General features: G+C 39.1%; 1 long non-coding RNA gene across 1 annotated transcript in view; it reads right to left on the bottom strand.

The window, feature by feature from the left end:
- Positions 1 to 24,773, bottom strand: part of LOC132398931 (uncharacterized) — a 33,442-nt gene extending 8,669 nt beyond the window's left edge. Inside the window, exons 1-2 of the long non-coding RNA XR_009513847.1 lie at positions 24,711 to 24,773; positions 18,237 to 18,263 (exon numbers count right to left, since the gene is read on the bottom strand). This is a non-coding gene — a long non-coding RNA (uncharacterized LOC132398931). The remainder of the gene's footprint in view (positions 1 to 18,236; positions 18,264 to 24,710) is intronic.
- Between the last annotated feature and the right edge of the window lie 762 nt (positions 24,774 to 25,535).

Genomic DNA, 25,535 nt, shown 5'->3' with positions numbered 1-25,535 from the left:
AATATCCATTCTTAATGTAGATTATAGATTATTTACCTCCAACATGGCCAAACGATTAGAGGAGTTTCTATCCATACTGATACGTAATGATCAGACAGGTTTTATACGACAATGCCAAACACAAGACAATATATGAAGGACACTTCACATTATGGATCATATACAAAAAAAAATAAAATTGAAGCAATAGTGATAAGCGTGGATGCTGAAAAGGCATTTGATTCAGTTAATTGGAATTTTCTTTACAGAGTTTTACATAGATTTAGTTTCCAAGAGACAATTATTAAAACTATACAGACACTATATGACAACCCTACTGCTAGGATTAAAATCAATGGATATTTATCAAATAGTTTTACCCTAGAAAGGGGCACAAGACAGGATTGTGCATGGTCACCCGTTACTCTTCGCACTATATCTGGAACCATTAGCTCAATACATCAGACAAAATAAAGATATCAGGGGAATTACTATTAGAGGGACAGAGCATAAATTGGCTTGTTATGCAGGTGACATTTTGATCTATCTGGGGCAACCAACATACTCTTTACCTAAATTGATGCAATCCTTTGAACAATATGATCAATTATCATGATACAAGATCAATATAGATAAAACCCAATTACTTCCATATTACTATAGCCCATCAAGAGAAATTGAAAGTAGATATCCCTGGGCATGGCACACAGATTCTTTCAAATATTTGGGCATCATTATGCCAAAAGATTTGGCAAAATTATCAGAATGTATTTATCAGCCTTTATATAAAAAATTAAGGAAGATATGGCAAGGTGGAACCTGATACCTTTTTTTCAGTCTCAGTTCAAGGATTGAGTCTATTAAAATGCAAATACTGCCCAGACTGTTATATCTCTTTCAGACCCTACCAATAGAGGTTAATCAAAATCAATTCAATGAATGGAACAAAATGTTATCAAGGTATATTTGGCAGGGTAGAAGGCCTAGAGTTCATCTCAAAACTTTGCAATTAGCAAAGGAAAAGGGGGGATGGGGCCTACTTTCTCTTAGAGATTATTATTTTGCAGCACAGTTGAGAGCTGTGATATGTTGGTGCAACCCATCATATGATGCTCAATGGAAGAACATTGAGGAGCAGGTACCTCCCATCCCCATACAAGCAATTTTGGCTGATAACAACCTGCAAAGGTACATAAATACTATTGATAACCCATGGTTGAAATTGACTCTTAAAATATGGAAAACTACTATAAAAGAATATAATCTAGAGGGAGATATTGCAATTCTTAAATGGTGTGCATATGACTCGGATTTTACACCAAATGAATTGGATGCTCGATGTAAGGACTGGAAAGCTAAAGGAACAACAGTTCTTTGCAATGTAATGAAAGAAGGAACACTGTTCAGTTTTGAAATGCTTAAACAGAAACACTTATTAGAAAAACAAGATTTTTATCGGTATTTACATATGCGAGAATATATTAATAAGACACTTAAAATTGTAACCAAGGCAAATACATGCTTGATAGAGCTATTTAGAAAATCATAAAATTCAGATAATGGTAGTAGAATCATTTCAAGCATGTATAAAGGGTTGTCAAATCTTAAAACACATCTGACTTCATACATTAAAACAAAATGGGAGAAGGAAGGACGGATAATTATATCTGAGGAAGAGTGGACAATAATATGGAGGTGTCTTGAATTTTGAATGTGTAGCTTGAACTTCCAGCATCTGCAGATTTCCTGGTGAAAGTTATAATGTGTTCAGATTCGTTTTTCAGTTTTGACTACTGTAGTCTTAAAACAGATCATTCTAGCATTAGGTCTGATGTACTGCTGGAAGCTCTTCAAACTTTATTTCACCTTCAAAGTACTGGTCTATATGTCTTCTTCTTATGGGTTCCTGCACATAGAGGTGTTGAAGGGAATGAATGGGTTGATTGTTTGGTCAAAAGTGCTGATGAAAGGTCATCTCCGGATATAGACCTTCCACTTAGCAAATCAGAAGCTAAGGGTTTGATGGGTCTAAGAATTAGGGAATTATGGCAAAACCTATGGGATAATGGGCATAAGAGGAAATCACCTTTACAGAATACATAGAACTGTTGGATTGATGGGAACAGGGAAGGAATTATATTGACACTACTTAGAATTGGGGCATACTATGCTTAATTATTCCTTGTATCCTGTGGATAACATCACTCTGGGTGTGTAGGATTTGTATGTGAAGAATAGAAGGATGTCAAGAATGAAGGTGGGACCGCTAAAGGATAAAGAGGGCAACATGAGTCTGGAGGTGGAGGAGGTTGGGGAGGTCCTAAATGAATACTTTGCTTCAGTATTCACAAGTGAAAAGGATCTTGATCAGGTTGAGGTTGAAGTAGAGCAGGCCTGTGTGCTGGACAATGTGGAGATTAGGGAAGAAGGAGTGCTGGATCTTCTTAAAAACATTAAGATTGATAAATCCCCAGGGCTGGATATGATACACCCCAGGTTGTTGTGGGAATTGAGAGAAGAGATCGTAGGGGCATTAGCTATGATCTTTGGCTGCAGGGGAAGTACCGGAGGACTGGAGAATGACAAATGTAGTTCCCTTGTTTAAAAAAGGTAATAGAGACACCTGGGAGCTATAGATTGTCTTAATAGTCTTATATTGGTGGTCTGCAAACTACTGGAAAGGATTCTTAAGGATAGGATCTACGAGCATTTGGAGAAGTACAGTCTACTCATGGATAGTCAAAATGGCTTTGTGATGGGAAGATCGTGCCTCACAAGCCTGATTGAGTTTTTTGAAGAGGTAGCAAAAGAAATTGATGAGGGTAGGACAGTGGATGTGGTCTACATGGACTTTAGCCAAGCATTTGACAAGGTCCCTCATGAGACACTCACCCAGAAAGTCATGAGGCATGGGATAAGTGGAACCTTGGCTGTTCGGATAAAAAATTGGCTTAAAGGAAGAAAGCAGAGGGTAGTTGTGGAAGGAAAGTATTCTGCCTGGAGGTCAGTGACTAGTGGAGTGCCGCAGGGATCTGTCCTGGAACCCTTGCTATTTGTGATTTTTAGAAATGACCTGGATGTAGAGGTGGAAGGATGGGTGAGTAAGTTTGCGGATGACATGAAGATTGGAGGAGTTGTGGATGGAGCTGTAGATGGCCGAAGGTTACAAGTGGATATAGACAGGCTGCAGAGTTGGGCAGAAAAATGGCAGATGGAGTTCAATCCGGACAAGTGTGAGGTGATGCATTTTGGAAGGACAAACCAGAAGACTGAGTACAGGATTCATGGTCAGTTACTTAAGAGTGTGGATGAACAAAGGGACCTTGGGGTTCAAGTCCATACATCCCTCAAGGTCACTGCACAGGGTGATAGGGTAGTTAAGAAGGCCACACGAGGAAATCTGCAGATGCTGGAAATTCAAACAACACACACAAAATGCTGGTGGAACACTGCAGGCCAGGCAGCATCTATAAGGAGAAGCACTGTCGACGTTTCGGGCCAAGACCCTTCATCAGGACTAAGAAAGCCTATGGGTTGCTAGGATTCATTAACGGAGATTGAGTTCAACAGTGGAGAGGTCATATTGCAACTCCACAAATCTCTGGTGAGACCGCACTTAGAGTATTGTGTTCACAATATTGTCTTTCATTATTTAAAATCTATAGGGCTTTTGGGGGTAATTTAGTTTACATTTGATAAATAATGAGTAAAGGTTTTATTTCCCATCTCTACACCACACTCGTCCATTTGGTGGTAGTAATGCACCTTTAACTAGGTTTGCCAACTGCCAATAAAAATTATCAGAAGAAGAAGACGAGGAAGAAGGTCCAACTGCTGGTGAGTCAGTATCCTGGCAAAAACTACACCATGGAGCTAAAAGAACACTCAAAACAACTCTGTGGAAAGGTCATTGAAAAGCGCAAGACAGGAGATGGATAAATGAACATTTCCAAGTCACTGTATGTCCACTGGAGTCCAGTTAAGTCAATCATCAAGAAATGGAAGGAATATGGCACAGCTGTAAATCTGCCTAGAGCAGGCCATCCTCAGAAACTGAGTGACCGTGCAAGTGAGTGTGGCCACCAAGAGACCTATGACAACTCTGGAGGAGCTGCAAGCTTCAGTAGCTGAGATGACAGAGACTGCACTTACAACAATTGTTGGATGCTTCACCGGTTGCAGCTTTATGGGGAAGTGGCAAAGAGAAAGCCACTGTTGGAAAAAGCTCATGTGAAATCCTGGCTAGAGTTGGCCAGAGGGCAGGTGGCAGACTCTGAAGTCAGCTGGAAGAAGGGTCTATGGTCTGACGCAACCAAAATTGAGCTTTTTGCCCATCAGACTAAATGCTATCACAAACTAGAGAAAATCTGCTGATGCTGGAAATCCTAGCACCACATACAAAATGCTGGAGGAATACAGCACGTCAGGCAGCATCTGTGGAAAAACTACAATCGATGTTTCAGGTTGAAACCCTTCACCAGGACAAAAAGCTATATAAACCAAACACCACGCATCATCAAAAACACATAATCCCTACTGTGATGTATGGTGGTGGCTGCTTCATGCTGAGGAGATGCCTGCAGCAGGCCCTGCAAGGCTTGTGAAAATAACTAAATACAGGAAAATCCTGCAGGAAAACCTGATATAGTCTGCAAGAGAACTACAACTTGGGAGAAGATTTGTCTTGCAGCAAGACAATGGTCTCAAGTATAAAGCCAAAGCTACACAGAAATGGCTTAAAAGCAACAAAACAAATGTCCTGTCATAGTCAAGTCAGCGTTCAGACCTCAATCCAATTGAGAATTTGTGGCTGGACTTGAAAAGGAGGGTTCACTCATGATCCTCATACAATCTGATAGAGTTTGAGCAGTTTTGTAAAGAAGATTGGGGAAAAATTGCAGAGTCCAGATATGCAAAGCTGATAGAGACCTATCCACACAGACTTAAAGCTGTAATTGCTGTCAAAGGTGCATCTATTAAATACTGACTTGAAGCGGGTAAGTAATTTTCAAAGAATTATTTTGTGTTTAATAATTTCAATAAACTTCGACCAATTTATAGAAAATTGTTTTCACCTTGAGATGAAAGAGCCTTTTCTGTTGGTCAGTGTAAAAAAACTATATCCACTGTGATTCAATGTTGTAAACCAATAAAACATTAAAACTTCCAGGGGGGGGTGAATACTTTTAAAAGGCACTGGACGTGGATGTGAGGGACCTGGAGGTACCTAGGCTAAAAATTGGAAATTAGGACTAGCTGGGTCAGTTTTGTGATCAGCATGGACTGTTTGGCTGAAGGGCCTGTATCTGTGCTGTGTTACAGTGTGACTCCATGACTCACTCAGTGACATGAAAACAGCTGTTTAATATTAGCAAAGATACTATAATCTTAACTTGACATGCATGCCAGAGAGACAGGTATTCTAGGCAAAATTTTTCTTCCACCATTTTCCCTGAAGGCTCTCTGCAATGTACAAAGCTCATGAGAGAATCTGAAGGATGGATTCATCCATGCTTTTGCTTTGTTTTACCTTCGCTGCCAAACATACTATCTATGGGATACACAATAGATACACAATGTTCAATAGATTCACAAGGGCAGTAGGTGAGGAACACAGTAGCGTAGTGGTTAGCACAACACTTTACAGTACCAGCAACCCAGGTTCAATTCCCACCACAGCTTGTAAGGAGTTTGTATGTTCTCTCCGTGAGTGCATGAATTTGCTGTGAGTGCTCCATTTTCCTCCAACAGTCCAAAGACCTACTGGTTGCTAGATTAATTGGTCATTGTAAATTGTCCTGTGATTAGGCGAGGGTTAAATCAGGGTTTGCTGGGGGCACGGCTCAAAGGGCCGGAAGGGTCTATTCCACACTGCATCTCAATAAATAAATTAGAAGAATGCTCTTGGGGCAACTCCAGGAAACTCTTCACTGCTTGTTCGTAACCTCCAGTACTAACATGTTTGTTGGGCACCTACTTTCAAACCACTTTATCTTGCTAACTATTTTGCCATGTGTTCTGATCATTAAAAACTTAAAAATTTAAAAAAAGTACAAATGAAATATTGTATCTCTTACATATGAGAATCTTTTATTCAGAAATTCCATGTTTCAATATCTAGTAGTTCAATGTTCACAACTCAATATATTAAAAACATAAATAATTGTCACTGTATTTATCTAGCCTGGAGCTAGAAACTTTAAAACCCTTGCTAATCAGTGAACTTTTCATGTCAACAACAGTTAACCTTCACTTGATCCTTTTTTTATACATTTTTCTTGGAAAGAGGAGGAAAATAATGCCTTTATTTATTACCTACTTGACTTAAGAAGTCTTGAACTACTGGAATCCTGCATTAATGGTGTTTTGCAAAAATATTAGATAGGGAATTTCAGATTTACACACAATGAAGAAACAATGATGTATGGCCAAGTCAGGGTAGTGTGTGACTTGAAGGCGACCTTGAAGGTGATGGTGTTCTCATGACCTTGATGTTTATGTCCTTCATATTAGTAGATGTTAGGAGTCTGGGAGCTGCTGTCAAAGTAAGTTTGATGAGTTGATGCAGTGCATCCTGTAGATAATACATACTGCAGTCACACTGAGCCAGTGATGGATGTTGACTGCAGGGGCAATGGTGCCAATTAACTGGGCTGTAGTGATCTGGACAGCACCTTCCCAATATTTTCAGCAATTAATTTGTGTTTCCTTGAAGTTATGGGACAGATTAAACACCATACTTTTTGTATTATTGGGTATTTTTCTCCTATTATATGCTCTGGATTATCAAACTAAACATCAAAGAAGATCCATTACTATACACTTAAAATAAATAGGATTGTTTCATACAAATGGACAGGAAAGTGGAAACAATTACCTATAGGACAAATACAGACCTTTTCTAAACTGTTTAAAAATGAATGTGCTTGTTTGCACTTGATCCTCTGTATTTGGAAAGTGTGTGTATTTATTTACCGTGAGCTGTTATGTCTAAAGCATTGTTTGGCCACTTGACCTTTGCCTTAAAAGTCATTAGAGCTTGAATGATGCCTGAATGAATTCATGGCATGCTGTGGCCTTTGTGCTAAGCTAAGGGGATAATGGCATGGATCTTGCTGGTACTCCTCTTTATATGAAATTTTGAACAAACTCATTATTGATTTGCACATTTCAAGTGCACTACTATTAGATTCCCCGTGTGGAACCCCATCTTAGTAAGATGCCCCACCATTTACCTCAACTTACAGATATTAAGGCTTAAACTGATCCAGGATTCAATTGATTTCAATGATGGGAAGAAAAGTTAGAAGAGCAAGTTCCTTTCATCAAATTATTTTGTGTTTTAATTTGAATACTACTTTGAATAATCAGTTTTAATGCTATTTTTTCAGTTTTATTATGATTTTACTAAACTGATGCTCTATGCGGGCATACATTAAACAATCCATGGTGTTCTAGTGTTATAATTAGCATTCCTTGAAGTTTACCAAAAGGGGATTATCTTTATTTCTATTAGAGCAGACCTGATGTGCTGAATGGATTAATTCTGCTTTAAATCTCGTGGTCTTATTCCCTTATTTAGAGCCTAACTGAGGATGTGTTTAAATATATAATATTTATTTGAATTTAACCCAGGGTTTTGGAAACTGTGATTGCTGTAATATACTTGATATTTTGGCAAATTGGACTGTTGTTGATTATGATGTGTATTTGAAGTACTTTCTTTTGCACTAGAACAAAATGTTGTTGGGCATATTTCGAGGTAGGATCCTCAAGTAATGGGGAAGGTGAACTATTGGCTGCCAATGGAGACAGTGTCTGGTTATCAGTCATAGTTATGGGTGTTGAGCAAGTTTCAGTCATCACAGAAAAAGATTGGATTGAGCTGCTCAGCTTTTGGGACTAAATTTAGAGCGTGTAACTATTACATTGGACAATGGAGGGATTCTAAATCCTGTCTTTCTTCAGGGTGTACTGCATTTACTCAAACCACAAGGTGAGTTTGAGAGGCATCAAGTTTCAATGACAATGGCAGACTGAGGTCACAGAATGTAGCTTCAACAAAATAACAATGGAAAACAAGACATTGATAACTACTATCGTACTGCCTCAGACCATGAAGTAAATTATAACTTAGAATAAGAGAGCTGCGAATATTGGTAGTTCGATTCAGAGGTGGGTGTGGTGATCAAGCAATATCCACCATCTTCATTGCAGCTGGTTTGTTGTATCTGTTCACAATATGAGTTCACCATTGGCAACAGCATCAGCATAATGCTCAATTTGGATTCACCACTGCAGTAGACTGTTTAGCAGTATATTTCATAGTTGCTATTTCAAGACTAGCTGTTCTTTCAATGTTCCACATTTATTTACCTACATTAGTTTAAGTTCCCCAGCTACCTTTGTGGGATTTGAACTCACATATCTGGATGTACGGCTGCTAGACTAGTCATTTGAACATTACGTCAAATTCCTCCTACCATAGACTTGCTGATGTATTGTAGCATGACTGCAACAAAGGAGAATTAAAACTGTTCTGACAGAATTGCAAGCCTCAGAGACAATCTGGAAAGGGGAAAAAGTCGTAATTTCAAAAAGGGACAGAGGAAAGGTTCAGTAAATGTGAGAAGATGAACAGGGAATCAGACTGTTTGTGCCACAGCAAGAGCTTCCAAAGAAAATAGAAATTCTTGTGATTGAATTCATGGCACGGTTAATAAGTGTTGTTAGCCTGTGCTAAATTTAATATTAACAGTTAATGTTTAGAAAACACTTGAGATACTTAGAGCTGAGCCTAGTCACAGGGACAGTTATGTTAATGCGATAGTTGCAGAATAATTTTGATTAGTTGTACAAAATGTTCATCTGGGGAATATATCCCCTGAAATTATCAGGACCTTAAATGGATGCTTTAGAGATATTAAATACAGTTCATGGCAAAGTATTTGGAAACATCACAGACTGAATTGGCGGTTTTTACTCCTATGAACATGAAGTTCTCAACCTTCTCAACCTCTGCACCAGTGAGGCATACTTCGAGCAAAAACTCTGCGAACCTTTTGGAAGTCAATGTTCAGCTTTTTTATTTTGCTGACCTTGGGGGAAAGGTTCTTGTCATGACACCATGTCTTCCTGTAGACTGATACATCATTATTTGAGATATGGCCTAGTATGGAGGCATCTTCTGTAAACTTGCAGATGGAATTAGAGCAGAATCTGGCCTGCAGTTATGATGTACAAGGAGCAGATTTGGAGGCTGAGGATGCAACCTTATGGAACATCAGTGTTGAGAATAATCATACCACAGATTTTGGAATTTGCAACAAACAACCTGCTGGATGAACTCATTGGATTGATTCTCATGTATGTGAGGAAAGAAATTGTTGACATTTTGGGTAAACCCTGCAACAGTATTATGAGTGTACAAAAAGTTTTTAGAGACTAAGCAACTTCATGTTTGATGACATTTATAGCTATTTATGTACACTCAGTGATCATTTGGACACCTGCTTGTTAATGCAAATATCTAATCAGGCAATCATGTGGAGGCAACTCAGTGCATAAAACATGCAGACATGGTTAGGAGGTTCAGTTGTGTTCAGACCAGCATCAGAATAGGGAAGAAATGTGATCTAAGTGAATTTAACTGTGAAATGATTGTTGCTGCCAGACAGGGTGGTTTGAATATCTCAGAAACTGCAGATCTCCTGGGATTTTCATGCATACCAGTCTCTAGAGAAGGGGTTCCTAACTATTATGCCATGGACTCCTACCATTAACTGAGATGTCGTGGACAACAGGTTGGAACCCCCTGCTCTAGAGTTTACAGAGAATGGTGCAAAAAACAAAAGAAAGCTAGTGATATCAATTCTATGGTCAAAACCACCTTGTTAATGAAAGAAGTCAGGAAAATGGTCAGACTGCTTCAAGCTGACAGGAAGCTGACAGTAACTCAAATAACCACACATTACAACAGTGGTGTGCAGTAGAACATCCCTAAATGCACAACATGCCAAACCTTGAGGTGGATGGGTCACATCAGCAGAAGACCAGACTGGGTTCCACTCCTGTGCCTAATAAACTGGCCACTAATTGTATATGCTTATGAATAAAAAATTGCATAAGCTTACAGATCCGAAAAGTTAATTGAGGGTATGATTTTGTATGTTTGGTTAATTTATTATTTTTTAGAAGTAGCAGTACCACATAAATGAGTTGGAAAGCTTTAAAGAATCAATGTTCCATGTGCTATAAATGTTTATACATTGCTCTAACAGCCATTGTTGTTTGTGTGCAATGGCCACCTTCCATAATAGATAACTTTCTGGCAGTTTTACCTCTATAATTTGCCTTTGTCAGCAGCATCAGTGAGGTTTCTATGGACACTTCATGGAAGTGACTTCAACTACTCAGTAATGCTAACTAAATTTGTACTGGGATATATTGGTTAGTATTATGGTTGTCATGAAAAAGACGAGAAAAATTAAAGTATGGACAAGGAATGGGGGGAGGGAGGAAATAAAAGGTATTCACAAAAGAAAATAAAGACTTTGTTGAAGAAATAATTACATTCAAGCTAAAACTAATCTGTTGCTGATTATTATCAATATTTGTATTTAGTTGTACACCACAAAGACCAAAGTTAACAAATTTCTTGACTGGACTTTTTCCGATAACTTGAAAGAGTCCAATTTTTCTAAGCAAATGAAAACAAAAAAATTAAGCACAAATAGTAACAATCAATTTTAATGTTTCCATATTTTGATTTTTATAACAATTTATCTGGGACAACTGTATATTATTTGGTCTGATCTGTAATGACAAATACTTGCACGGGTATCACCTTAGCATAAAAGCTGTTTGGCATTTTTGGGAGATGATGCACAAACCATGTAAAGAGAAGAGATACGCAAGGAAGGAAAACTTGCTTCAGCTTTCTCATGCTTTACAGCAACAGTTTTTTTTTCTGAGGTTTGAGACCTAAATCGAATTCTCAGTTCAACTTATAAAATGCACATCTTGCTCATTTTCTTCATCATTACTTTTCACTATCATTATGCCTTCATAAATTTAACAAATAGTTGATGCATTATTTTGTGTTATAAAAGCGGAAGCTAGTGTGTAATTACTGTATATGATCATGGATGATCAATACTCTCCTCAAATCCTCAATTCTTAATTTTTTTCCAAACATTTTCCAATAAGTCTATCTCTTTCTAAAATACACTGTATCTAGTGATCAGCCCGCCAACCCCCAGGAACAGAGAATTCTGGATATTCTCAACACTCTGAGAGAATAAGCTTTTACCCAGTTCAATTCTTCTCGTTTCGGAGCTGTGTTCCTCTCCCACTAGTGGAAACCAATCAGCATCCATCCTGTCAGGCCTCTGATGATCTCCTATGTTACAGTAAGGTCCCCTCAGAGTAACCTTCTTAATGACTATTGTCTAGCGGCATAAATAATAATTAATATAAACCATTATGAAATATTTTGAGCAGCTGATCATGGAACACATAAAAGTCTTTCTCGGAGCCACATTGGACCCTTTCCAGTTCACTTATCGCTCAAATCGATCCACTAATGATACAATAGCTTCTGTCATTTATTCTGTCCTGTCCCAACTAGAAAATGGGATCTCATATACCTGACTGAACTCTAATTCAGTTCAGTGTGCACCACCATCATTCTCCAGAAGCTGCTTGGAAAACTGTCCTCACTGGGTCTCAGCACCTCCTTCTGCAATTCAATATCAGACTTCTTAACAGTAAGGCCATGATTAGTTCATTTGGGCAGCAATGTCTCTTGTCCCATTATGCTGAGCATTGGCGCTCCCCAATGCTGAGCCCAGGCCATTACTGTTAACACTGCTGATGCATGACTATGTCACAGGACCCAGCTCAAACTGTGTTCATCATCGAGAATGATGATGGGATGAAGTATAGGGAGGAAGTGGAGCAACTGGTGGATTTCTGTGAAAAGAATAACCTGAATGTGGAGAAGACAAAGGAAATCACTGTGGCCTTCAGGAAATGGCAGACGAACCATACCCTGCTGCGAATACATGGCTTCTCCATACAGAGAGCTCAGTGTACCAAGTTCCTGAGAGTTCACAACATGGATGACCATATCTAATCCTGTAATATCACCTCCCTGAAAAGAAGGCACAGCAGCACCTCCACTTCCTAAGAGGGTTGAGGAAAGCAAGGCTCCCATCTGCCATCTTAACTGCATTTTACATGAGCACTACTGAGAGCATCCTGACAAATTGCAAGTGTGTTTGGTGTGGGAGCAGTTGAGCATTGTACCTTAAGTCCCTACAAAGGACTGAGAGAACAGCTGAGAGGATCATAGGGGTCTCCCTATCATCAGCGACATTCACCAGGGGCGCTACATACCAGGGCCCTTAGTATTAATAAGGATCCCACCCATCCATCCAGCATCTTTTTTGACTTTCTACCATCAGGCAGGAGAAAATGATGCATAAGATCAAGCATGGTTAGAATGAGAAATTGTTTCTTCCCCCAGGCCTTTAGGCTTCTGCATTTCTTGCCGCATCATATTTGAAGTGTCACTGGCTAATCTGTTCTATACCTTACAATATTTAACATTACTGCACTTTAATTTGTTACTTATGTGATTCATCTGTAGATGTTATCCTTACCTTCATAGGTTATCATGTGTTATGTGTACTACTGTGCTTTACGCCTGGTTCAATAAAACATTATTTTGTTTCTTTACAGTATACATTATATGGTTATATACATTGTATATATAGTTAGATGACAATAAACTTGACTTGATCTGAATTCTGCTGAACTCCAAGAAATATAAATACAGATTCACAGGTCTCTCATATTAGAGCAACCGTCTAATTATTGAAATTAACCTGGTTAATCTGCCCCCAATGCTGCTACATCCTTTGTTGTTTAAGGGATCCAAAAGTGGGCACAGTATTCCAGAAGCATGCTCATCAAAATCACGTCCAAGTGTAATTGAACTCCTTTGTTAATATTCAATCCCTTCACAATTGCTCATTTGCCAGCTTAACTACTTGTTGGACCTGTCTACCAACTTCTGTGATTCATGCACTAGAACATCTAAATTCCTCTACACTGCTCATTTTCAGTCATTTACACTAGTTACTTTAATTATATATATATCTTATAGTAATTTCTCATATTTTATTATATATTTGCACCACTGTGGCAAAACAACAAATTTCACAGCAAATGCCAGTGATATTAAACCTGACTGTGATTTTGATTCTGATCGATGGGACTGAGAATTAAGGTGACTAAAACATGATCCATGCAGATATTTCCAGCAATTTTCCTTTCTATAACAACAAAAAAAAACCCACTGAAGCCATGATCCAGCTGAGATTAGTTCACAAGGCAGAGAACAAGGATGGAACATGAATTTTGCCAGACTATTCAGCTCTGCTCACAACTTAATTTGCTAGCTATTGGGAAGCAATGGTAATTAAGAACTAAAAGAGGATAAACTTAATCATTGTTCATAAACATCCAAAATAAGTGTAAGAGCTCACATTCTATCTTGCTCATCATAAATGCCAGAAAAGCTTTAAGATTTGATACTCAGATAAGCCCATTAATCACCACAGTCTGGGTGGAGAGTCATCAACCCTGCTCTTTATGTTCTTACAAACATATTTAATCCAACATACAACATGCAATATTGTAAAATATTCCAGAATTCTTCTTTCCTGTTTGTTATTAAAGCAACCTTATTTTTTCATGATATTATGATTTATGATGATGCTTTTCAGAACTTGTGACATCAAGATAACTTGGTTCAGAATACACCTGCTAACTATTGAAGTGTATCAATATTGAAATGAGATAGAGTGGACATGGAGAGGATGTTTCCTATAGTGGGGTAGTGTAGGAGTAGAGGGCACAGCCTCAAAAAATAACGATGTCCTTTTAGAATAGAGGTGACAAGGATCTTCCAAGAAATACAACAGAATCAATGAAAGACAGCAGCCAACAGGACAGACAAACAACCAATGCATAAAAGACAACAAACTGCAAATACAAAAGAGAAAAAAAATTAATAGTAAATAAATAAGTAACAAATATCAAGAACATAAATAGAAAGCCCTTGAAAGTGAGTCCATAGGTTGTGTGAACAGTTCAGTGATGGGGATTTTGTGTAGGATTTTCAGTTTAGCATTGATGTTTCCATACCAGGCCTTGGTGCATGCAGTCAATATACTCTCCACCACACATCAATGTAAGTTTGGCTAAGTTTTAGATGACATGCCACAAACTTCTCAGAAAGTAGAGGCGCTGCCATGCTTTCTTCATAATTGCACTTATGTGCTGAGCCCAGGATACATCCTCTGAAATGATAACACCAAGGAACTCATCTTCATATCTTGTCACACCAGACAGTCAGCCGTTCTCATCTGGCACATAGTGTCAGGATTGGTCTCCTTTCAGATTAACTGGGTCACAGTATGAATGCTCCTGACTCGACCCTTGTTTCTTTAATGAGGCTGAATGGCTAGCTTGGTGCTCAACCCAGTACGGATGGAAAGCATGCCCGGGGGGTGGGGGGGTTTCCGACTGGGTTCGAACTTGGGAGCCTTCACTTCCGAAGCCCGGCGCTGATGCCACTGCGCCACTAGCCGGCACCAAGGAATTTAAAGTTGCTAACTCTCTCCACTTCTGATTCCTGGATGAGAACGGGCTCAAAGCCCTCCACTTTTCTCCTCCTGAATCAGTAATCAGCTCCTTGATCATGCTGACATTGAGGGAGTGGTTGTTATTGTGGTACTACTCAGCCGGATTTTCTATCCCCTTCCAAATGCTGACTCGTCAACAGCCCTGATGTGCTGACAACAGTGGTGTCGTCAGTGAACTTACATATGGCATTGGAGCTGTGCTTAAGTGCAAACGGAGTAAAGCAGAGGAATAAGCACAGAACACCTTGTGGTGCACCTGTGCTGATGGTGATTGTGAAGGAGTTGTTGTTCCTAAATCAGATGATTTGGGCCTGCAAATGAGGAAAGCAAGGATCCACTTGCACAAAGGGGTATTGAGGTCAAGGTTTAAAGCTTATTGATTAATTTTGAGGGGACAATAATATTGAATACCAAGCTGTAGTCAATAAAGAGAATCCTGATGTATTCATCTTTGAGCAACGAGCCATTAAAATGGCATCTGCTGTTGATTTCTTGTGCCAGTAGGAAAACTGGCGCTTTTTGGGCAGGAGTTAGTATGTTTCATCACCAACCTCTCAAAGCACTTCATCTCAGTGGATGTTAGTGCTACTGGATGATAGTCCTTGAGGCAGGATACCACCTTTTTCTTAGTCACCAGTATTGTTGAAGCCTTTAAAAGCAGGTGAGTACCTCAGACTGCTGAAGTGAGAGGTAAAGATATTGGTGAACTCTCTGGCCCGTTGATCAGCAGAGGTCTTTAGAACTTGGCCAGGTATCTCATCTGGGCCAGATGATTTCCGTAGATTCTCCACCACCCCACCTCACCACCTGAAGCATTCTCCCACGTTAGCCTCAGAAACTGAAATGATAGGGTCATCAGGGGCTGTGGGAGCTCATGATGGTTCCTCCATGTTTTGCTGGTTAAAGTGAGCACAGAAGGCATGGAGCTCAACCAGAAGTGAAGCCATGTTATCACCTACATTGCTTGGCTTCACTTTGTGAGAGGTAACGGCATTCAAGCCCTGCCACAACTGGCAAGTACCCTTCAGTGAATCAAGTTTGGTCCAGAATTGCCACTTCGCATGTAAGATACATTTCCAGAGATCATACCTGGACCTCTTGTATCTTACTTGGAAAGGGATTGTTTCAGGAGTGTGGTGCTGTTGCATTTTGGCTGCTCATGGATGAGCTGTCCATCAAGTGAAACTGAGTTGAAAGACAAAAGTATAAAAATATATTTCATAGATTAGCAAAGGCTCACTATTTAGTGTGAAAACAAGTTTCCTGTAGTTTGCATAAGGATTGCATTTGGGATTAAATGAATATGTCAATGTGGTTATGTAATAACTAGAAATACAGATAACTTAATCAGATCACACTTGATCTGCACTTTAATTCTATGCACACAGCTCACTTCAGTTTATATAATTTTAATAATGTGCTCAAAGGTACTAAAGAATTGGAATGACTTGATCAACCATAACAACTGAATCACAATATTATTTAAAAATTCAAGTTTGAAATCATTTTGTTGTTTTTTTTTCTGACAAGGGAATGGAGAACCAAAGTAAAGTTAATTAGCAGGCAGTGAGCTGTGTTTACCTGTAGCATTGATACAAGTATATTGAATTAATGTATCTGAATGGAACTCAAAAATCAGGTGATCCTGAAAATTTTAAATAAGAACAGAAAGTGCTGGAAATAATCAACAGGTTAGGCAGTATCTATGGAAACAGAAACAGTTAATGCTTCAGGTCAATTCTGAGAATGGGTCCTGGACGTTATTCTTCCATAACTAAGAAAAATGTCTTGGTCAGAAAATGTATCCATATCATAATTACTTTACCCATTAAATTTATCCATACTATAATTACTTTACCTATTAAAATTCAGAAATACCAACAGTCCCCAGTGAAATGTTTATGTTAAATATCAAAGACTGATTGTATCATCACAAATTTTCTATTTTCTGACCTGATATTTCCTAAAAACTATCTGAATATTTGCTTTCTCAGATCTCCTAAGTAAGAAAACAATGATACATGCAATTGTGTTGTGAGAGTTTTTTCAAACCACTTGTAACAATAAGAAAATATTATGTTTACATAAACTCTACCAGGAACTTCCTCGAAGTACATACGAAGGTGATAATCCTGACTTTCTACAAATGTTGTGCCCTTTAAATTATCTCACAAGGCCATACGTGGGTTTACTTTTCATATAAAAGATAGTGAATTAAGGATTATGATTGTAAAACTAATTGTTATCATTACACAATTGACTTTGACATCTTATTTTCAAATTCAAATCTGTAATTAATATTATCAATATAAAATAACTTTAAAAGTAATAGAGACACATCATATTTCTTGAGAATCCACAAAATAAGGACTTTCTACTGATTACACAGAGTCATAACCTCATTTGGAGTTTGTTATGAAACAATTTTTGAAAGTTAACTCTACCTCACTGGATCCAACTTTTCAAATACTTTTCCATATTTAAGAAGCAAATTGAAGAATTAAACTTTTGAGTTAACAAAAGGTAAGTTATATAGGAGCTAATTTGTTTTTTATCCTTGTACCTTGTACATAGATTGTTTCTTACATCTATGTCAGAATTACATCTATGTGGAGATGTACAATTCCACATACCCAGTATATGATATTCAATTCGCAGTACAGACCAAAGGAATATTCCACTTTTAAAATGTAAAGAAGCATGTAGAAAGGCAGCTGGGAGAGCATAATGGATGTCATAATGGTGTTGTGGTTATAGAAGTAGGAACATTCCACTAATCTCAATATAAGAGGCTGGATCAGAATGAAGAAGTCTTATGAATAGATATTATTACCAATTCCACTTCCCTGTCATTTAAGCTATTCTTTACTTCTTTGTCTTTTCTCTACTATTATGCAGCACTCTACATTATCCTGATTACAAATAAAATCTGTCATACAATTAGATGTCAATACAATTATATCTCATCAAGTAGAAATATAATAATAATAGACACAAAATGCTAGAGGATCTCTGCAGGCCAGGCAGCATCTATGGAAAAAAGTAAACAGTCAACGTTTTAGGCTGAAACCCTTCATCGGAACTGGAGAAAAAGGATGAGAAGAATTCCAGCTCAGATTAAAAAGGTGCGGCGGGGGGGGGGAAGAAATACAAAGTAGTAGGTGATTGGTGAAACTGTCAGGGGGAGGGATGAAGTAAAGGGTTGGGAAATTGATTGGTGAAAGAGACAGAGAGCTGGAGAAGAGGGAACCTGATAGGAGAGGACAGAAGACCATGGAAGAAAGGGAAGGGGAAGGAGCACCAGACGGTGATGGGCAGGAGATAACATCAGACAGGAAGATGGGAATGGGGAATGCTGAAGGGGGGAATCATCACTGGAAGTTAGAGAAATCAATATTCATGTCATCAGGTTGGAGGCTACCCACATGGAAAATAAAGTGTTTCACCTGAGTGTGGCCTCATTACTGCAGTAGAGGAGCCCATGGAATGAATCAGAATCAGATTATTAATCACCAGTATGTAACGTGAAATTTGTTAACTTACCAGCAGCAGTTCAATGCAATACATAATCTGGAAGAGAACAAATAATAACAAATAAAATTTTTAAAAATAATAACAAGTAAATCAAATACAGTATATGTATATTGAATTGATTTAAAAACGTGCAAAAAAACAGAAATACTGTATATTAAAAAAAAGTGAGGTAGTGTCTAAGGATTCAATGTCCATTTAGGAATTGGATGGCAGAGGGGAAGAAGCTGTTCCTGAATCACTGAGTGTGTGCCTTCAGGCTTCTGTATCTCCTACCTGATGGTAACAGTAAGAAAAGGGCATGCCCTGGGTGCTGGAAGTCCTTAATAATGATGATGCCTTTTTGAAACACCACTCCCTGAAGATGTCCTGGATACTTTGTAGGCCAGTACCCAAGATGGAGCAAAGCATCCTTTGCAGCTTCTTTTGGTCCTGTGCAGTAGACCCCCACCCCTCCTAATACCAGACAGTGATGCAGCCTGTCAGAATGCTCTCTATGGTACATCTATAGAAGTTTTGAGTATATTTGTTGACATGCAAAATCTCTTCAAACTCCTAATGAAGTCTAGCCACTCTCTTGCCTTCTTTATAACTACATCAATATGTTGGGACCAGGTTAGATGGTTAGATCTTCAGAGATCTTGACACCCAGGAACTTGAAACTGCTCACTCTCTCCACTTCTGACCCCTCCATGAGGATTGGTATATGTTCCTTCGTCTTATCCTTTCTGAAGTCCACAATCAGCTCTTTCGTCTTACTGACGTTGAGTGCTAGGTTGTTGATGTGGCACCATTCCACTAGTTGGCATATCTCACTCCTGTACACCCTCTTGTCACCACCTGAGATTCTACCAACAATGATTGTATCATTAGCAAATTTATAGATGGTATTTGAGCTATGCCTAGCCACACAGTTGTGTATATAGAGTAGAGCATTGGGCTAAACACACCCCTGAGGTGCGCCAGTGTTGATCGTCAGCGAGGAGATGTTATCACCAATCCTCACAGATTGTGGTTTTCCAGTTAGGAAGTTGAGGAACCAATTGCAGAGGGAGGTACAGAGGCCCAGGTTCTGCAACTTCTCAATCAGGATTGTGGGAATGATGATACTAAATGCTGAGCTATAGTTGATGAACAGCATCCTGACGTAAATGATTGTGTTGCCCAGGTGGTCTAAAGCCATGTGAAGAGCCAATGAGATTGCGTCTGCCATTGACCTATTGTGGCGATAGGCAAACTGCAATAGGTCCAGGTCTTTGCTGAGGCTGGAGTTTTGTCTAGTCATGACCAACCTCTCAAAGCATTTCATCACTGTTGATGTGAGTGCTACCAGGCCACATTATTCTAGGAAAGTCAGAATGTGAATGGAAAGTAGAATTAAAATGGGTGGCCACTAACCCACTGATTCTCACAGCTACCTGGCCCCTTCCCACCCTGTTACTTGTAAAAATGTCATCCCCTTCTCTGAATTCCTCCCTCTCCCTCTGCTCTCAGGATGAGGCTTTTCATTATGGAACTAAGGAGATGTCCTCTTTCTTCAAGGAAAGAGACATCCCTTCCTCCACCATCAATGCTGTCCTCACCTGCATCTCTTCCATTTTGAGCATGTCTGTCTTCACCCCATCCTCCTGCCGCCATAGCAGGGATAGGGTTCCTCTTGTCGTCACCTATCACCCCACCAGCCTCCGCGTCCTGTATATAATTCTTTGTATCTCGCCATTTCCATTGGGATCCCACCACCAATCACATCTTTCCTTCCCCACCCCCAACTTTTTGCTTTCCGCAGGGATTGCTCCCTACATTACTCACTTGTCCACTTGTCCCTCCCTACTGTTCTCCCTCCTGGCACTTACTCTTGCAAGACGAATAAGTGATACACCTGCCCCTACATCTCCTCCCTCTCTAACATACAGGCCCCAGATGAGGCGACACTTCACCTATGAGTCTGTTGGGGTAATTTACTGTATCCAATGCTCTCGGTGTGGCCTCCTGTATATCAGTAAAACCTGATTGGTAGACTGCTTTGACAGAAAAAGCAGGATCTCCCAGTGGCCACCCATTTTAATTCTACTTCCCACTTTCATTCTGATATGTCATTCCATGGCTTACACCACTGCCACGATGAGGCCACACTCGAATTGGAGGAGCAACACCTTATATTCCATCTGGATAGCCTCCAACATAATGGCATGAACATCGATTCCTCAAACTTCCAGTAATGCCTCACCCCATCCCTTCACCATTTCCCATTCACGTACTTCTCTCTCACATCTCCTTACCAGCTCATCACTTCCTCCTGGTGCTCCTCCCCTTCCCTTTCTTCCATGGCCTTCAATTCTCTCCTATCAGATTCCTCCTTTTCCAGCCCTTTATCTCTTTCACCAATTGACTTCCCATCTCTTTACTTGACCCTTTCCCCTTTCTCAGTTTCACCTATCATTGCATACTTTGTATTTCTTTCCCCATCCCCACCCCCCTTCTTATTCTGACTTTTCATTTTTTTCTCCAGTCTTGATGGCCAGGAAGATCGACTGTACTCTTTTCCATAGATGCTGCCTGGCCTGCTGAGTTCCTCCAGCATTTTATGTGCATGTTGCTTGGTTTTCCAACATCTGCAATTTTTCTCTTGTGTATATTATATGAATAAATACGCTTACAAATATTATCCATCAAAATCATTTTCTGCCTCAAAGTATTTCATTGAATAACTGAACTATCAATTCTATCAGAATCTTTGTTAAAGAAATTACTATGCATTAGAGGAAGGTATTAGAGTTTTGAGTTGGGATAATCTAACCGATATCCAGTCAATGAAAAATGTGCTTAATTAAGTTTAGCAGCTCATGAATCAATTAATTTCAACAAAATACTGAATGAGTTAACATGTTCTTAATCATTAGGATCATATAAGAATATAGTTAAAATATCAGCCATACCTCAATAGTAGTAAATTGCATTCATATAACGTAGCTATATTCATATAGCTTACAGTATTACAAGCCCTTCAGACCAAATTGCTGTACTGACCTTTTAACCTACTCTAAGATTAATCTAGCTATTCCATCCCAAATAATCCTTTATTTTTCTATCATTTATGAGCCTATTTAAGTGTCTCTGAAATGTTCCTAATGTACAAGGGGTGATTGATAAGTATGTGGCTAAGGTAGAAGGAGTCCATTTTAGAAAACCTAGCACATTTATTTTTCAACAAAGTCCCCTCCTAAATTTACACACTTAGTCCAGTAGCGTAGGAGCATATGGATCCCTTCTTTGTAGAAGCCAGTGTCTTGGACATCCAGAAGTGGTTGACAGTGGAGTGATTGATAAGTTTGTGGCCTAAGGTAGAAGGTGATGAGTTACACAGCTCTTGTTACACACACATGCAGTTCAAATCTTTGAGTGATTATGCAAGGTTAATAACCCATCTCCTTCTACCTTAGGCCACAAACTTATCAAATACACCTGCTGTTGACCACTTCTGGAGGTCCAAGGTGCTAACTTCTACAAAGAAGGGATCCATATGCTCCACGACCGCTGGACTAAGTGTGTAAATGTAGGACCATGTTGAAAATTAATTGTGCTGGGTTTTCTAAAATTGACTCCTTCTACCTTAGGCCACGAACTTATCATTCACCCCTCGTATCTGCCTCTATCACCATCCCTGACAGCAAGGTCCATGCACCCACCACTGTTAGTATATGTATAAAAACACTTATCTCTGACATCCCTATCTATTTCCAATCACATTAAAATTATGCCCTCCCATATTGGCCATTTCACCCTGAGAAAAGTCTCTGGCTGTTCACTCAATCTATGCCTCTTATCATTTTGTATATCTCTATTAAGTCAACTCTCATCCTCCTTTGCTCCAAAGAGAAAACCCAAGTTGCTCAGTTTATTCTCACAAGGCAGGCTTTCCTAGAGTTGCAGCATCCTTGTAAGTCTCCTCTGCACCCTCTCTAAAGTTTCAACATCCTTCCTATAATGAAGCACCAGAACTCAATGCAATATTTCAAGTGTGATCATGTCTGGTTTTTATAGATTTGCAACATTACTTCATGGCCCTTGAACACAATCCCCTGAATAATGAAGGTCAACACATTGTATGCCTTCTTAACAACCTTATCAGATTGTGTGGCAAATTTGGATCACTGAGTCAGTATGGGTGGAAGTCAGAAACAAAGGGATCGATTACTCTATTGGGAGTATTCTACAGATACACTTCTCTTCCTCCAGTTTCAACAGAGACACTGAGAAACTAGAGAAGAGACTATACTGGATCTGGTACTAGGCAATGAACTTGGTCAAGTGTCAGATCTCTCAGTGGGTGAGCATTGACAGTGTCCATAACTCTCTGACCTTTAACATAGCTCTGGAGAGGGATTGGAGCAGACGGTGTAAGAAGGGGGGAATTATGATTCTATTAGACAGTAACTTGGGAGTCTAAATGTACTCACGGAATTGCATAATGGAAATATGGGAGGTTACTCAGGGAGCACTTACATGGGTTCTGGATAGGTTTGTCCCATTAAGGCAGGGAACAGAAGGTAGGGTGAAGGAACCATGTTTGACAAGAGATGTGGGCTATCAAGTCAGAAGATCAAGAAAAAGCTTGCTTAAGGTTTAGGAAACAAGGATCAGACAGGGCTTTAGAGAGTTACAAGTTAGCCAGGAAGGAGCTGAAGAATGGACTTCAGAGAGCTAGAAGGGAGCATGAGAAACCATTGGTGAGTAAGATTAAGAAAAATCCAAGGACATTCTACACATATGTGAACAGGAGCATGAATACAGTGAGGTCAGGCCAAATCAAGGATAGAAGAGGAAACGTGATTGGAGCTGGAGGAGGTAGGGAAGGTCCTTAGTGGATACTTCCCATCTTAACATCCTAAAGCATCTGCCAGCTAACAGTTAAATTAAGTATGGTATTGATTGTATTTGAAATCACATAAATGATGACATCCAAAAGTTAAAAAGGAAATTCAATGAAAAGTCTTTCTGTCAGAGATCACCAATAAAAAGAGAAAAAAGTCAACATGATGCCCTAATGTTAATTAAAACTGAAAATCTGAGTACCAGAACTATGCAATTCCAAATGCTAGCATTGAATCAAAGCATAATTTATTACTAATTACTTTACACTTTATAACCCATGTTTGTGAGTAAGTAAGTGTTAGACTGCTGAATCTAGCTACAAGTCCTATTTAATTACATTGATACGTTGGGTCACAATAACATTACAGGCACTAGAAAGATGGTTATCCTTAAGAAACAGAGTATTTGTATTTATTATCAAGCTATGTGGTCTATTTAAATAAATTAAAAGGGCACCATAGTAGCGTAGTGGTTAATGTAATGTTATTTCTGCTTGAGGCATTCCGGAGTTCAAGAGTTCAATTCTGGTGTCCTCTGTAAGAAGTTTGTGCATGCTCCCTATGAACACATGGGTTTTCCCCAGGTACTCTGGTTTCCTCTCACAGTCTGAAGATGTACCAGATAGAAGGTTAATTGGTAGCTGTAAATTGTCTTGTGATTAGGCTCGGGTTAAATTGGCGAATGCTGGGCAGTATGACTCAAAGAGCCAAAAGGGTCTGTTCTCTACTGTATTTCTAATTAATTATAGATGTGCAAAATCAGCCAAGAACTGAGTCAAACTCTATAAATGATTTGGAAACAATATAAACACAAGAGATTCTGCAGATGCTGGAAATCCAGTGCAACAAACACAAAATGATGGCGGAACAGGCAACATCTATGGAGTGGAATAGACATTCAGCGTTTCGGGCACAGACTCTTCATCATCAGGATCTGGAAATGTTGATTTTGCTTAATGAAGAAAAGTAAGCAGTCTCATTAAATATGATTTAAAACTTCAAAGTTACGGTTTGGAGGATGTACAAACTGTGTGACCAAAAATGTAACCTTAAATGTTCATTTATCAATTCACCACTGACTCTAAGGTAAACAACTTTCTTCTGTCATTAATTTATTTCAGTATTTGTTTTAACTAACTTAAACACAGTGAGCTGCATGTTCACCTTTTAATACCACTGAGGATACCAAAAACAACCTTTGAGCTTGTTTTTATGTTTTGACCATTGGGCTTCTTACAACAGAATCACACGAAAGAGTTATTTACTGAAGCTATTCATTTTATGAATTATTTTTGCAGTTAAACTGAAGGAAGAACAAAGATTTTTTAATCCTTTGCCAATTTTTATCAAAGTAGCTTGTATGTTAGTTTATCTGATTAATCTGACAAGTCTAACAGATGAACGCTATCGGTTCTAACCAGATTGAAATCTGGCGGAGTTTTAAGGAAAAAAATAAACAAATAGTCTTCATAAGGTGATCAGGATTTATGGGTGTGGGGCTCCATGTTTCACATTAGCAAATGCATCTGGGACTGGGTTGTCACTACACACCCATGTTTCCAACGAAACAAAATAGCAGAAGCCTTGAAGGAGTTGAATATTTTGTTTAATTTACCTTTTGCCATCAGCTTCCTGTTAAAAAGCTGGTCTTGGCACCAGAGTGGACTGACCATCTCAGTGTTTCTATGCCGATAAGACCTGCTGTAGGAAGCTATGAGGAGGCAGGAAGGAAATGCTATTGGTCTTTGATTGGGAGGCTTGGAACAGTCCATTTTTGTAACAGTCAAGACTTAAAATCTTCTGTAAAGTCTGTAGCACTGAGAAATATATTTGTCATGCTTTAAAATAATTTTTGACCAAATTTACAAAACCCGTATAGTTGATTAAAATTCTAATAAGAAAGGTGACAAGGTTTTCCTCCAAATACTGTAAACACTTCAGTATTTTACTAACCAGGATCTGAAGTTGGCAAACACGTCCCATTCAGTGTGTACATAGGGACTATTTAGCCTTGGGGCTTTTCTCAGATTGTGAAAGGAAGATTTAAAAAAATTATGTTAATATGAGCAGTCAGACAGGTTTTTATACAAAATGTCATGAATGTTAGGCAAGACTGGATATGTTACTCAGGAAGGCCAACTCATTTTACAGAAGAATACGTACATGACGCTGAAAGAACTCAGCAGGTCAGGCAGCATCCGTGAGAAAAGAGTAGCCAACATTTCGGGCTGAGACCCTTCATCAGGAATGGGGGGGGGGGGAGAAGAGAGGGCCAAAGCCCAGTAATAGAGATAGCGGAGGGGGAAGGGCTAGATGCACCAGGTGGAGAACCAATCAGAGGAAGGATAATGGGGGGGGCGTGGATAAGTATGAAAGAACTGTAGAGATAAAGGAGCAGAAAGTTGAAAGGGGAGAGGGGCAGAGAGGGACCTAGGATGGG

This window comes from Hypanus sabinus, chromosome 9 (genome assembly GCF_030144855.1).
Source record: "Hypanus sabinus isolate sHypSab1 chromosome 9, sHypSab1.hap1, whole genome shotgun sequence".
NCBI classification, from domain to species: domain Eukaryota; kingdom Metazoa; phylum Chordata; class Chondrichthyes; order Myliobatiformes; family Dasyatidae; genus Hypanus; species Hypanus sabinus.
Note: the sequence above shows the minus strand (reverse complement) of the source record. Positions and strands in the feature narration are given on the sequence as shown.